The sequence below is a fragment of the Poromitra crassiceps genome, assembly GCF_964638095.1.
Source record: "Poromitra crassiceps genome assembly, chromosome: 23".
In the NCBI taxonomy this organism is placed as follows: Eukaryota; Metazoa; Chordata; class Actinopteri; order Beryciformes; family Melamphaidae; genus Poromitra; species Poromitra crassiceps.
The window spans coordinates 10,501,200-10,515,585 of record NC_139639.1 but is presented as its reverse complement, the minus strand read 5'-3'; positions in this window follow the sequence as shown (position 1 = coordinate 10,515,585).

Here is a 14,386-nt window from a genome sequence, read left to right as displayed (position 1 = left end):
GAATGTGTGCTTTCTCTGTCTAAAAGAGTTAGTTTGTAGAGTTAGTAGTTATGTAAGCATTAGCAGTTGAATACAGCATGGTTTCAGCGTCTGAAAATGTATTCTGAGATAAACGGCTTTTTGTGAAATTCGATAGAACAGTCACTTTAACCATTCATTTTTGGCATCAGTAAGACGTCAGACATCTAAACAATAGTTTTGAACAGTAATTTCCTCCATAACAGCAGGAAACACCCCTCTCCTTCAAACTCCTCCCTCCGTGTGTGTTCTTCTTGGCTGCAGCGGGCGTGTCACAAGCTCGTTTCTGTTGCTGCTGTAACCTCGCGTCACCAGGCTCACTGCTTTGCTGCTGCTGTGCCTGTCTGCTGGCGGCCGCTGGGCAAGTCTGGATGGGCTCGCTCGTTTCTTGGGGTTCTGAGAGCTTTGATGAAGCTTTTGCGATTCTGGTCTTATTTATGCTGCGTGTTTCAAAGTGTGTTCCACCCGTAATCTATTATGCAAATTTGCAAAACCCCACCGCCAGCTCCCAAGCGCGAAAGCGTTTTCGCCAATCCATTTTCATGAGAATGGCTTCCTCACACTGCTTTTTGCTTGCCTTCCTCTAGAATGGAGAGCACTGTCGCCACTTAGTGGGTCGGTGGAATGGGTTGTACACGTTCGGTGGCTCCAATATTTTTATAGGAGACGTGGGGGGCATTGATCCACGTAGCACCGTCAAATTTTTTTTTTTTTTTTTTTGACGTCTCAACTCGTCATTGGCAGTCAACCGTTGGATTTTTTTTGACGAGTCAACTCGCCATTGGCAGTGAACGTGTTAAGAGACAACTTACGTTGTTGGAAGCACTGTCTCCAGCCCAGCCAGGCGGGAGCGGGCGGGAGAGAGTCGTACTGTAACCTCATGCACTAGCACCAAGCTCCGGGCGCGCGCGCAGCAGCAGCAGCAGCAGCAGCTCTGTGCTCTCAGAGCACAGAGAGCACAGTCTGACATTTCCGCGGCTATCAGTCCGACTTGGAAGCACTTTCTCTCGGCCAGTCTGCTCTCTCATGCACCCGCGGGGGCGCGCGGCAGCAGCACACAGCAGCAGTGAGAGAGGCGGGGGCTTTCAACAGTCTGACATTTCAGCAAACAAATCTCGTCGCAGTTTAGCGGACATGTAAAATATAGCGCTATACTACGACGTGACAATGTGACAAAGCTTCTCTAAACATATCGGCTAATATAATATCATCACTGTGTACAAGCAACGCCAACTTTTCTGGAAATCAAGTCAGCAGAGCAGAGCGACTGGCTCTGTCTGTGTGTGTGTGCTGCTCGGGGGGATTCGCATGGGAACAGTGTGAGGAGGAGAAGAGCTCTGCGCTGCCTCGTGCGCCCTGAGAGGAAAAATCAGAGGTGTTGTAACTTTCAACAAGAATCACGAAAAGCCCCAAAACGCAAATTAAAAACGGATTTCATTGCGCGGTTTATCTCTAGTTAGACGAGGGAATTACGTGGAGAAATATCGCATTGTGTTACCCCAGAGCGAGAGGTTTGTCCTCACTGTGTGCTGTGTGCTGCGAGCAGCGAGGCTCTTAACGTAAGTTTAGACAAGCCACGCACACACACATGGGACAAAATGGGACAAAAATAATTAAATTTCTAGTTCGCCACTGAATGGCCAAATTGATATAACTATCAACCATTTCAGGATTTTCTGTTTCCATACAGGCCACCAGCGTTGGCTAGTTGTTGATATTTATAAAGATATTGCCCCTCTCAAATAAATTATTTTTGAGGCAGTAGGCAAACTGTAATGGCGTCGATTTCCGAAAAAAAATCTTGACTTAACACAGCCAAAGAGTCTAGTATAGACAAGAGTATATGTCATTTCTTGGTTTTTTCCATAGGTATTTTCAAATCACTGTTCTAATACATATCTAGGGGGTAAGTCCTCCTTTAAGCCTGGTTTAGCCACCAGACGTTAACTGAGCAGCTGCTTAACACAGAGAGCAGACAGGCCTGATGAGTCAAACATCAACACAGAGAGGAGACAGACCTGACGAGTCAAACATCAACACAGAGAGCAGACAGACCTGACGAGTCAAACATCAACACAGAGAGCAGACAGACCTGACGAGTCAAACATCAACACAGAGAGCAGACAGACCTGACGAGTCAAACATCAAGCGGGCTGAACTGGGACACTCGCTCCTCTCGTCCCTCCTGACCGGGAGGATAGGGACCAGAGGGAGAAGCAGGTTAATTAGCTCATTATCAGCAGTATGGCACATTTGCAGCACACTCACAGAGCAGACAGAGCGGAGGAACCGGTCTGACGGCAAACCAGAGGAGGCCTGCAGGTCACAACGCTGTGACCTCTAACCTTTCACCTACTTACTGCTGCTTGCTTGTTGATACAAAAGCAACTCATTACGGGTAATATATTACTTTTAGGAGTAACGCAGTAATATAATGCATTACCAATAGGATGTCGGTAATACTAATATTATACTAATATTATAGCGGCCAGTTACTATGTCGACATGTAACATGAGTGACAACCTAAAACACCCCACGCAACAGTGAAACCACCCCGCGCCGCCGTGTTGTGCCCTTCTTTCACTTTGGAGCCCCTCTAAGGGTCTGTGCACGGCCCTGCCAATCAGTCGTCTGCAGTGTTTTCACGTCACTGTATGGCATCGGCTCCACGGCCCTGGAAGCTCCACAGAGGTGCTACTAGAAGTAGCACACTGCACCACTCAACCCGGGCTGTCCCGCTTGTTGAGCTGGTGGAAAGCTACAGAAGAGCGAGTGGAGCCGGGCGCAGCAAATACCAGCGGTGGAAATGGGCCATAAGACGGTGTCTGCAGCCAGGCTTCAGGCTTCCCCAACACACACACACACGCTAATCTAATTAAAATGGCCGCAGTCATCTGTGACAGTTAACTGGGTTAGTGTCCCACAGTCCCACTGCACATCAACAGGCTTTTTTCACAGCAGCCATTTTGTGTCTAAAAAGCAGGATAAACACAGGTGCAACCAAAACATTAATGAAGGTTTCCAACTTCCAATCCATTTAGGTGTTGCAGTGCTGGGACCTGATGCCCTGAGACGCCCTCAGGCCAAATGGCCTTGCCCCTGGCTGGGACCCTCATTAATGTTTTGGTTGCAACTGCCTTTTAGACACAAGTCCAAGTCAACTATTTTTATGAGCTTTTTTCAAAACGTCAAAAATGAAATCCCTTAGGCCCCATGCTGAACCTGGAAGAGGGCGTGACTTAGGCATTCTATAACCAGGGTTGCCAGTTCTTTGTGACCAGCTCAAAGGCCAATAGACCAAATCACCGTGACGTCACCATGTAAACAAATTTACTTCCGGGTACCACTTGGGGAAGGCGGCAGGTTTAAATGTGCGTGTTGTCAAATAAATGCTGTCAAACCCTCTCGTTGTTTTCGGCCGACTACTTTCAATTTAAATGGTTAAACGGTTGGTAAACATGCTTGTCCGACGTATCTAGCCTTTCTTCTGTGTTTGTTTTATGTAGTGTTAGCTAGCTAATAATGTTTGTTTGTCTGTCAAACTCGCTGTTTTTTTGCAGACTCGTAACCTCGCGTCACCAGGCTCTTCTCGGCGAGAGCAGACTCGTTAACGTTACAGACAGAGCTACCGACGCCACGTTAATTTAATTTAGCGTCAAGTCTACTCTGGTCTGGTCCAACAGGTAAATAAGCTAGTCTGGTCTCCACTAACGTGAGTGAAAGTGTTGTTATGAATGATATTAAACAACAACACAACACGGACGAACCATTTTTGTCTTCTTTGTCTGTTTTTGTCTTCAACACGTCAGTTTGTGCCGTCCACCGCCATTATAATGTGTGGACCTCAGGGGTACCCGGAAATAAATGTAAACATCCCGCTGATTTGGTCAATAAAACCAGCCCAAAAACAGAAGTCAAAATGCCTCTCCCAAACCATATACACTGCTTTTAAAGTCCAACAGCATTGCTATCATTGACATATGTCTGTAGCCCAATTCTGCAGAAACAAAATCTGGCTCTAATGTGGACTAAATTAAGGGATCTTCTATGAAAAAGTGTTGAGAATGTTATGCTACAGGAAGAGAAATCAGCCAGTAGAAACAGGTTATGCTACAGGAAGAGAAATCAGCCAGTAGAAAGAGGCATGTTGGCTGTTAAAAGATGTGTCTGTCAACACAGCCATCTTGTTGAGCGGTGTTCTGTTCTGTGTGTGTGTGTGTGTGTGTGTGTGTGTGTGTGTGACTGTGTGTGTGTGTGTGTGTGAGACTGTGTGTGTGTGTGTGTGTGTGTGACTGTGTGTGTGTGTGTGTGTGTGAGACTGTGTGTGTGTGTGTGACTGTGTGTGTGTGTGCGTGTGTGTGTAGTGTGATCAGAGAAGCGGCACCATGTTAGCGCACAGCGCTCGCCACTGTGCCATGGCAACGGGCAGATCCAGATCCCTGCAGCACGGTGGATCGCCATGACGACCGGCCGGTCACAGTGTGTGAGGTCAGTGTTTCCATGACGACCGGCCGGTCACAGTGTCTGAGGTCAGTGTTTCCATGGCGATGGACCAGCTCAACGCTAAGCCCTCCTTGTTTATGCACTGCAGAAAGAGGGCGGGGCCCTGAGCATGTGTGTGTGTGTTCTTTTACAGCCATCTTAAACTATAGGCCTTAGTGAGGACCATTTGGAGGTTTATAACTATATATATATATGCTGGTCTTCACTGTCTCACACACCTTCAAAGGGCTGTTTAAAGGTTAAGACTTGGTTTTAAAGGTTAGCTTAGAACTGGGTCTATGTTAGGGCTCATTATGTCAATGAATGTCCTCACTAAGATAGCTGTACAAATGTGTGTGTGTGTGTGTGTGAGTGTGAGTGTGTGTGTGTGTGTGTGTGTGTGTGAGAGAGTGTGAGTGTGTGTGTGTGTGTGTGTGTGTGTGTGTGAGTCTGAGTGTGTGTGAGTGTGTGTGTGTGTGTGTGTGTGTGAGAGTGTGTGTGTGTGTTAGCATGTGTAAGGGATCTGTCTCGCTAAAGCCGCAGCCCCCGTCCACCCCTGCGTCATTATGGATCCCACTGCTTCTCTTGTTAAGACCCTCCCTACTCTGCTTCTGAACGCCCCCTCTCTGCCTCTGATTGACTTACCCTGATATTCTTACCCTAACCTTAACCAATCATCACTCCTCATGCCTAAACCCTACCCAATCAGAGGCAGAGTAGGGGCGGGTCTTAACAAGAAAAGCTGTTTGATCCATAATGCGGGGAAGGAGGGGTGGTGCCCTGAGAAGTGTGTGTGCATGTGTGTTAGCGTGTGTGTGTGAGAGCATGTGTGTGTGTGAGCGTGTGTGTGTGTGTGTGTGTGTGTTAGCATGTGTGTGTGAGTGTGTGTGTGTGAGGGATCTCTCTGGCTAAAGCCGCAGCCCCCCATATTATTATGGATCCCACTGCTTTTCTTGTTAAGACCTGCCCTACTCTTTGATTGGTTTATGCTGATATTCCCTAACCTCAACCAATCATCACTCATCATGCCTAAACCCAACCCAATCAGAGGCAGAGTAGGGCGGGTCTTACCAAGAAAAGCAGTTTGATCCATAACACCACCTTCTTCCTGTTAATAGCACTGCAGATCGAGCAGCAGGCGACCGGAGATTAAAAGGCACCGATGTCCCTTTTCACAGCAACCTTTTTTGAGGTGGTAAAGCAGGAAGTAAAGCAGGTTTAACCAATACCATTGATGATGGTTCTGTTTATTTGTGCAGTGGCAGGGCCTTCATTAATGTTATTGGTTACACCTGCTTTACCACCTCAAAACGGTTGCTGTGAAAAGGGCCTATGAGCTGGAGCAAAAACCAGGTCAAGGCAAACAGACACCTTCACTGCTCTGCTGCTGCGTCACGAGGTGCTGCAGAGACCGGACCGGACCACACGGACTGGACCACACGGACCGGACCACCTCTCACAGACATCCAACGACCTTGATCATGTCTGTGAGGAGTGTCCGGAACAAGCCTCTCTCTGTGTCGGTGTATTAACAGCAGGATTGGGGAGTAACGGATTACATATAACGAGATTATTATTATTATGTAATCAGATTACAAAAAAGTAGCTGTAATCCCAGTCACATAAATAAAAGATGTAATCAAGATTAGTTACATTTAGTATAATTGCAACACTTGCCTTAGTAGACAGATTATCTGAAAGCCTGCTGTAATCAACACAAAATCTGAAATTAGGATTACTATGTCCTCCTGAGTAGCATGCCCATGTACTCCAGTAGTCAAATGCAGGAAATCTGCTCAAAAGTAATCCAAATGTAATGGAAAGTAATCAGTTACATTACTTTTATATTGCAATACTTGGATTAGTTTTTAACAGGTAGTTAGTAATTGTATTGGATTACATTTTTTAAGTAACCCTCCCAATCCTGATTAACAGCCAGCCCCCGCTCGCTCCTGTGTGTGTGTGTGTGTGTGTTAAATGTGCGTTGTGTGTTGGTTTTTCTTGCTCGTCATCATCACATGCTGCTGCTGCTGCAGCTTCAAAGTGCAGCCACTGCAGATACACCCCACCACACATCCATCTTCTCTCTGCCCACCGCTTTTTTTCTCTCTTTTAAAAAGGTCCATGCTAGAATGGATCGTCCGGAGGGACATGAGGGGTGACGATTGGTTGGTTTAGGCATGGGGAACGATGATTGGGTGGGGTTAGGTCCCTTCGGCCAATCCATTCTAGTATCAACTGCTTTTAAAACTCTCCTCTCTCTGGCATCTTTCAAACGTTGCAGAGGCGCCTGATTGGCCGAGCATGCAGTGTGGGGGCGGATACCGGCAGCCAATCAGGCAATCGCTCCGTCTCCCGGCCCCCTTCCCGTGATGAATATTCACCCGGGTGTAGCATAACGCCCCCTATCCACAAACGCCCCGCCAGGCCCCCCCTTCCTGCCTTGAATAAAATCCCCTCTGCAATTTAAATCTACACTGAGAAAGGACACACACACACACACACACACACACACACACACACACACACACACACACAGTGAGCTGGCTTTGTGTTGCTCACACAATAGACCCCCCCCCCCCCCCCCCTGCAGTTTCCAGTGCAGCTCTGCAGCCTCTCTGCTCCCAGCCCGGGCTATAAATAACACACAGCCATCTTCTTTTTCCCCTGTGTGTGTGTGTGTGTGTGTGTGTGTGTGTGTGTGTGTAGCCCTGAGCGGAGGACGAGTCATCAGTCAAAATGGTAACTGAGCTGAAATAGCAGCGGCGTGTTGGTGCTCGCCATCCACCATCACAGAGCGACCGATCCAAACCCCCCCGGCCAGGTCTGCATTTCAGACAGAGATATGAGTCCACCTGAGTCAGGTCTGCATTTCAGACAGAGATATGAGTCCACCTGAGTCAGGTCTGCATTTCAGACAGAGATATGAGTCCACCTGAGTCTGAGTCTGAGCTGTTCAGCCCATGGCTCACCTATCAAACATGATCCAACAGCTGCCAACATCATGTGTGATTGATTGCTGTGCCATGCTAACATGTGTGATTGATTGCTGTGCCATGCTAACATGTGTGATTGCTGTGCCATGCTAACATGTGTGATTGGTGTGCCATGCTAACATGTGTGATTGCTGTGCCATGCTAACATGTGTGATTGCTGTGCCATGCTAACATGTGTGATTGCTGTGCCATGCTAACATGTGTGATTGCTGTGCCATGCTAACATGTGTGATTGCTGTGCCATGCTAACATGTGTGATTGATTGCTGTGCCATGCTAACATGTGTGATTGGTGTGCCATGCTAACATGTGTGATTGGTGTGCCATGCTAACATGTGTGATTGGTGTGCCATGCTAACATGTGTGATTGCTGTGCCATGCTAACATGTGTGATTGCTGTGCCATGCTAACATGTGTGATTGCTGTGCCATGCTAACATGTGTGATTGATTGCTGTGCCATGCTAACATGTGTGATTGGTGTGCCATGCTAACATGTGTGATTGCTGTGCCATGCTAACATGTGTGATGGTGTGCCATGCTAACATGTGTGATTGGTGTGCCATGCTAACATGTGTGATTGGTGTGCCATGCTAACATGTGTGATTGGTGTGCCATGCTAACATGTGTGATTGGTGTGCCATGCTAACATGTGTGATTGGTGTGCCATGCTAACATGTGTGATTGGTGTGCCATGCTAACATGTGTGATTGGTGTGCCATGCTAACATGTGTGATTGCTGTGCCATGCTAACATGTGATGGTGTGCCATGCTAACATGTGATTGCTGTGCCATGCTAACATGTGATTGCTGTGCCATGCTAACATGTGTGATTGGTGTGCCATGCTAACATGTGTGATGGTGTGCCATGCTAACATGTGTGATGGTGTGCCATGGGCTGAACACAAACAAGGATTGAACATGTGGAATCTGACCAAACATCTCCAAACAAGAAACAACTGTTTGTTGTGGAATGTTTGATACTGAGGGCTGAAACGTTTACACAATTAAAGAAATACTACGGTGAGGTTATTGAGACTGTGTGGACTACTGTAAGGTTATTGAGACTGTGTGGACTACTGTAAGGTTATTGAGACTGTGTGGACTACTGTAAGGTTATTGAGACTGTGTGGACTACGGTGAGGTTATTGAGACTGTGTGGACTACGGTGAGGTTATTGAGACTGTGTGGACTACGGTGAGGTTATTGAGACCGTGTGGACTACGGTGAGGTTATTGAGACTGTGTGGACTACGGTGAGGTTATTGAGACTGTGTGGACTACGGTGAGGTTATTGACACTGTGTGGACTACTGTGAGGTTATTGAGACTGTGTGGACTACGGTGAGGTTATTGAGACTGTGTGGACTACGGTGAGGTTATTGAGACTGTGTGGACTACGGTGAGGTTATTGAGACTGTGTGGACTACGGTGAGGTTATTGAGACTGTGTGGACTATGGTGAGGTTATTGAGACTGTGTGGACTATGGTGAGGTTATTGAGACTGTGTGGACTACGGTGAGGTTATTGAGACTGTGTGGACTACTGTAAGGTTATTGAGACTGTGTGGACTACTGTAAGGTTATTGAGACTGTGTGGACTACGGTAAGGTTATTGAGACTGTGTGGACTACTGTGGGGCTACATCCATACTAATACCTTATTAAAACGTCGCTTTACAACTATAATCTCCATCAACGCACAAGTGTTTCAGAAATAATCGACCAGGCACTGGTCCTTCCCGACTGCGAATCTACAAATCCTACTATAGTGAAGGCATGGCCCGCCCTACTCTGCCTCTGATTGGCTTACCCTGCTCTTTTACCCTAACCTTAACCAATCATGACTCCTCGTGCCTAAACCCGACCCTGAGTCTTCCCCTGCCACCCTGCATTTAGGAAATTTGCTTCCCGGCCTCAGCCAAAGCTGGAAAATGGTCACATGTTACGGGCGTGACCAATCAGAGGAGGACAGATCAGGACGATCGACATACAATAAAGACTGATAAGAGTGTTTGTAGCATTTTAACAGCTTATTAGTTGAGCTTCAACAAACAGATTCTGTTTGCATCCAGTTTCACACACCGCCACCTAGTGGATGTCCATGAACTGTCACATAATGAAATTAATGATAATTTGTTTAATGAAGAACGCCCCTCCCTCCCTCCTCTCCACATGGAGGTCAGAGGTCAGGGTCTGGTGGGGATTCAGTGTCTCGTTCAACAACACTTCAGCTGAGTGTGTGTGTGTGTGGGGGGGGGGGGGGTAATTGGGCCACCCTGCTGCCTATAAATGGCTGCACATATTTTGTTAATCTTTCCACTGAATCGCTCTCTCATTTCCCGGTGTGCTGCAGTGGCAGCTGGTCACTAGAGGGCGCTAGGGCGCCGCCCCCTCCCTCCCTCTGCCAAGGGAGAAGGAAGTCCAGTCTTGAACAAAGTGAACATGTTAAACAGTCTAAATTAATTGGATAATGTGAAATAATTGCTTACTCACACAATGCAGCTGTAGTTTGTCTGGCCTGTCAGCACTGCAGCAGCCTCCAATCTGTGGGAATTATACGGTCTCCTCCTCCTTTGGGCGCCGGTTCAATGCGTGTGTATGTAGCGCATTTGGCCGATTTAAAAATGTATTTACTAAGCACGAGGTGGCTGGTACCTTTTTTTTCCAGTGGGGGCGCTATACCAAAAATCAAACATGACTTGGCCACCTTGTAGGGGTGTCAAAATTAATCGTATACTCGATGCATCGTGATTGCGGACGTGTGAATCGTTGACAGATGAATCGTTGAATCGTTTAGGTTTAAATTGCTGTTGACATTCAGCTTTTAAAACACTTTAAAGTAAAAAAGGGAGTTGATATTTATCTGACTGCTTGTATTAAAGGTCCCAATTCGTGCAGCTGTAACCTCTTAAAAACGTGTGTCTCTGGTCCATAAAACATGATTCTGGATTAATCTGTCGAAAATATAGCAACCCCGTTTGTTGTGACGGAGTTCTCACTTCCTCATCTCGTCGCTTCCCAAGAATGGCCTGTTTCTATAATATATTCAGAACTAACAGTTCCCATTGGCCGCTGAGGGAGAGCCCGCCCCAGGCTCCCAGCGGCCAATCAGATTAGCGTCTGTGGACCAGCACGCTAGGTTGCGAGTTATCGTTAACTTAACGGTACTACGCTAAAGAGGACATCTCAAAATGCCTAGACTTACCGAATGCACCTCTGCAGTTGCTGGATCACGTACAGTTGGCGTCGCTCCAGCTAGAAGTGTTAATTTTGTGGCTATAGACTAAATGGTGCAGGTAGCTTGTGTGAGAGAGACCCGCGCAGTATGCAGGAGGAAGCTAGTGACGTCCCAATTCCCCCAGATTCCCCTCTGGGCAAACGAAGCGTTTGGGGGTGTGGCTTGGAGGAGACTGCAGGGGGACGCTGGATAGGGACAAATCCAACTGTGGCAGTTCTGAGCGTGTGACCACTCATTACAGGGAGGGCTGACAGCAGTATATATGCATTTACAAGTAAAAACAGCTTTTGCACGGAATGGGACCTTTAATTGATAAAAAAGTAGCCATGTGCAGTAATAATACAGAAAATTGAGGATGTGATACTTGGAGCTGCAATACTTTGAGCTGTATCTAGATGCATCGTGATGCATCATGGAATCGAATCGTTTTTATTTATTTCACCTTTATTTAACCAGGTAAGTCATTAAGAACAAATTCTTATTTACAATGGCGACCTGGCAGAAGGCAAGCCTTTTGAGGGATAGGAGGTAGGGGATAAAATAAATACGAAGTTACTTAGAACAAATTAAAACAGTTAAAACATGGTAAAACAGACAGAGCAAATAAAACAAAAACAGTCGGAGCAGACAGGCAGGGGATAAGAGCTAGTTCAGGAAGCAGTTGCAGGTGTCAGTGAATATGTCCATGATCGAGTCCTTGAAAGCTGACTTGGAGATGAAATTGTCCAGTTTTAGTGTTTTTTGTAAGACATTCCAGTCTGTGGGCACAGCAGAATGGAATGATGACTGACCGATTACAGAATGAGTTTTGGGGATTTTCAGCAGGATGAGGTTAGCAGAACGGGTGTTGTACGCAGCAGCTGCAGTATGCAACAAGCTACACAGGTAGGGGGGTGACAGACCAAGGAGAGTTTTGTAAATTAGCATGAACCAGTGTATTTTACGACGGGTGTGTAGAGATGGCCAGTTTACAGAGGAATATAAAGTGCAGTGGTGAGTTCTGAAAGGGGCATTTGTAGTGAAACGGATGGCAGAGTGACAGATAACATCTAGCTTTTGCAGAGTAGTTTTGCAGGCAGAGCGAAAAATGGTGTCACCATAGTCTAACATGGGAAGAACTGTCATTTTAACCAGGGTGAGTCTAGCAGAGAGAGTGAAAGAGGAGCGCATTCTATAGAGAAAGCCCATTTTTGATTTGACCTTGGCTTGCAACTTGTTAATATGATGAGAAAAAGACAGTGTTGTCCAGCCATATGCCCAGATATTTATATTCAGAGACCTGCTCTAGGGTCGCTCCATTGAGGGTACTGATCTGAGGAGGTGACAAGAGCACAGAGCCCTTTTTACTGAACCACATGACCTTGGTCTTAGAGGTGTTTAACATGAGGCGTAGGGAGGAGAAAACCTGTTGGATGCTGTTGAAACTCGACTGGAGAATTGTGACTACAGCATCTGGGGTAGGGCCAGAGGCGTACAGAATGGTGTCGTCGGCATAAACGAAGACAGAAGGCCGATGAATCATAATCGAATGGAATCGTGAGGCCAGTGAAGATTCACAGGCCTACCACCTTCTGGCTTAAAATGTCATTTTTGTAGCATGCATCTTCATCTTCTTCGAACTGTGTCCCACGAATATGGGACAATTTGAGGATGATGAAGACCCATTCATCTCCCCTTAACACAATTAAATGCATTCCTTTGAATTGAGCTTTTCTGAACTGCTGAAAACAGGCTGCATGCACGCACACACACAGGCTGCACACACACAGGCTGCACACACACAGACGCACGCGCACACACACACACACACACACAGGCTGCACACACATGAAATCATTTGAGGTGATAACAGGCTAACATTCCACAACGCTTTTTTTAAATATCCAATTTAAACCATGAGTACCGTCTGTAAATACCTCACACACCCCCACATCAAAACTACTGCATGTAGTACACCGATTGTCAGCAAGTACCTGATACAACCCCACACCAAAAAGTCACAAGTCCTATCCCTTTAAAGTGTGTAGTAAGTGCTAACAGCTCACAGCTGACAAATACTGCTTGATATTAGTGGGCATCCATGACTCTTATTCCACCAAGAGTTACAAAACACAAAGTTTCTGTGGTGCTTGGAGTCTCCGATCAGTTTCACCTGCTTAATAAATAACTATCGTAGCAAAAAACAAACAAAAACAAAACAGTTTTCTTAAACAAGCTGAAACAAGATTTGCACCCCCTTCTCCAATACATCGCTAACTCAAACTGATCAGTTGTACAGTATTGATATGACCCCCTTTGCTGTGACACAATGTCACATCCTGGGAAGGTGGGAGGGATAAGGGGCTATTTTAGTTCTAATACATGTCTTTGTATTTTTCTTTTTGTTGTCTTTAAATCTAAAGCAACGACCAATCTGTCATGCTGAATGTATTTTACAACTGCTTCCCCAAGAAAAACTCTACAGCAAAACATTTCAAGGTTTAGTTTCTATTTGTTTGAGAAGAAGCTAGTGAGTGAACTCAGCTGTAGAGTTTAATAAGCTAGTGAGTGAACTCAGCTATCGAGTTTGAGTCAGACAGTGAGTGAACTCAGCTATCGAGTTTGAGTCAGACAGTGAGTGAACTCAGCTGTCGAGTTTGAGTCAGACAGTGAGTGAACTCAGCTGTAGAGTTTGAGTCAGACAGTGAGTGAACTCAGCTGTAGAGTTTGAGTCAGACAGTGAGTGAACTCAGCTGTCGAGTTTGAGTCAGACAGTGAGTGAACTCAGCTGTAGAGTTTGAGTCAGACAGTGAGTGAACTCAGCTGTAGAGTTGGAGTCAGACAGTGAGTGAACTCAGCTGTCAGCTGTAGAGTTTGAGTCAGACAGTGAGTGAACTCAGCTGTAGAGTTTGAGTCAGAAAGTGAGTGAACTCAGCTGTCAGCTGTAGAGTTTGAGTCAGACAGTGAGTGAAGTCAGCTGTAGAGTTTGAGTCAGACAGTGAGTGAACTCAGCTGTAGAGTTTGAGTCAGACAGTGAGTGAAGTCAGCTGTAGAGTTTGAGTCAGACAGTGAGTGAAGTCAGCTGTAGAGTTTGAGTCAGACAGTGAGTGAACTCAGCTGTAGAGTTTGAGTCAGACAGTGAGTGAACTCAGCTGTAGAGTTTGAGTCAGACAGTGAGTGAACTCAGCTGTAGAGTTTGAGTCAGACAGTGAGTGAAGTCAGCTGTAGAGTTTGAGTCAGACAGTGAGTGAACTCAGCTGTAGAGTTTGAGTCAGACAGTGAGTGAACTCAGCTGTAGAGTTTGAGTCAGACAGTGAGTGAACTCAGCTGTAGAGTTTGAGTCAGACAGTGAGTGAACTCAGCTGTAGAGTTTGAGTCAGACAGTGAGTGAAGTCAGCTGTAGAGTTTGAGTCAGACAGTGAGTGAACTCAGCTGTAGAGTTTGAGTCAGACAGTGAGTGAAGTCAGCTGTAGAGTTTGAGTCAGACAGTGAGTGAACTCAGCTGTAGAGTTTGAGTCAGTGAGTGAACTCAGCTGTAGAGTTTGAGTCAGACAGTGAGTAAACTCAGCTGTAGAGTTTGAGTCAGACAGTGAGTAAACTCAGCTGTAGAGTTTGAGTCAGACAGTGAGTAAACTCAGCTGTAGAGTTTGAGTCAGACAGTGAGTGAACTCAGCTG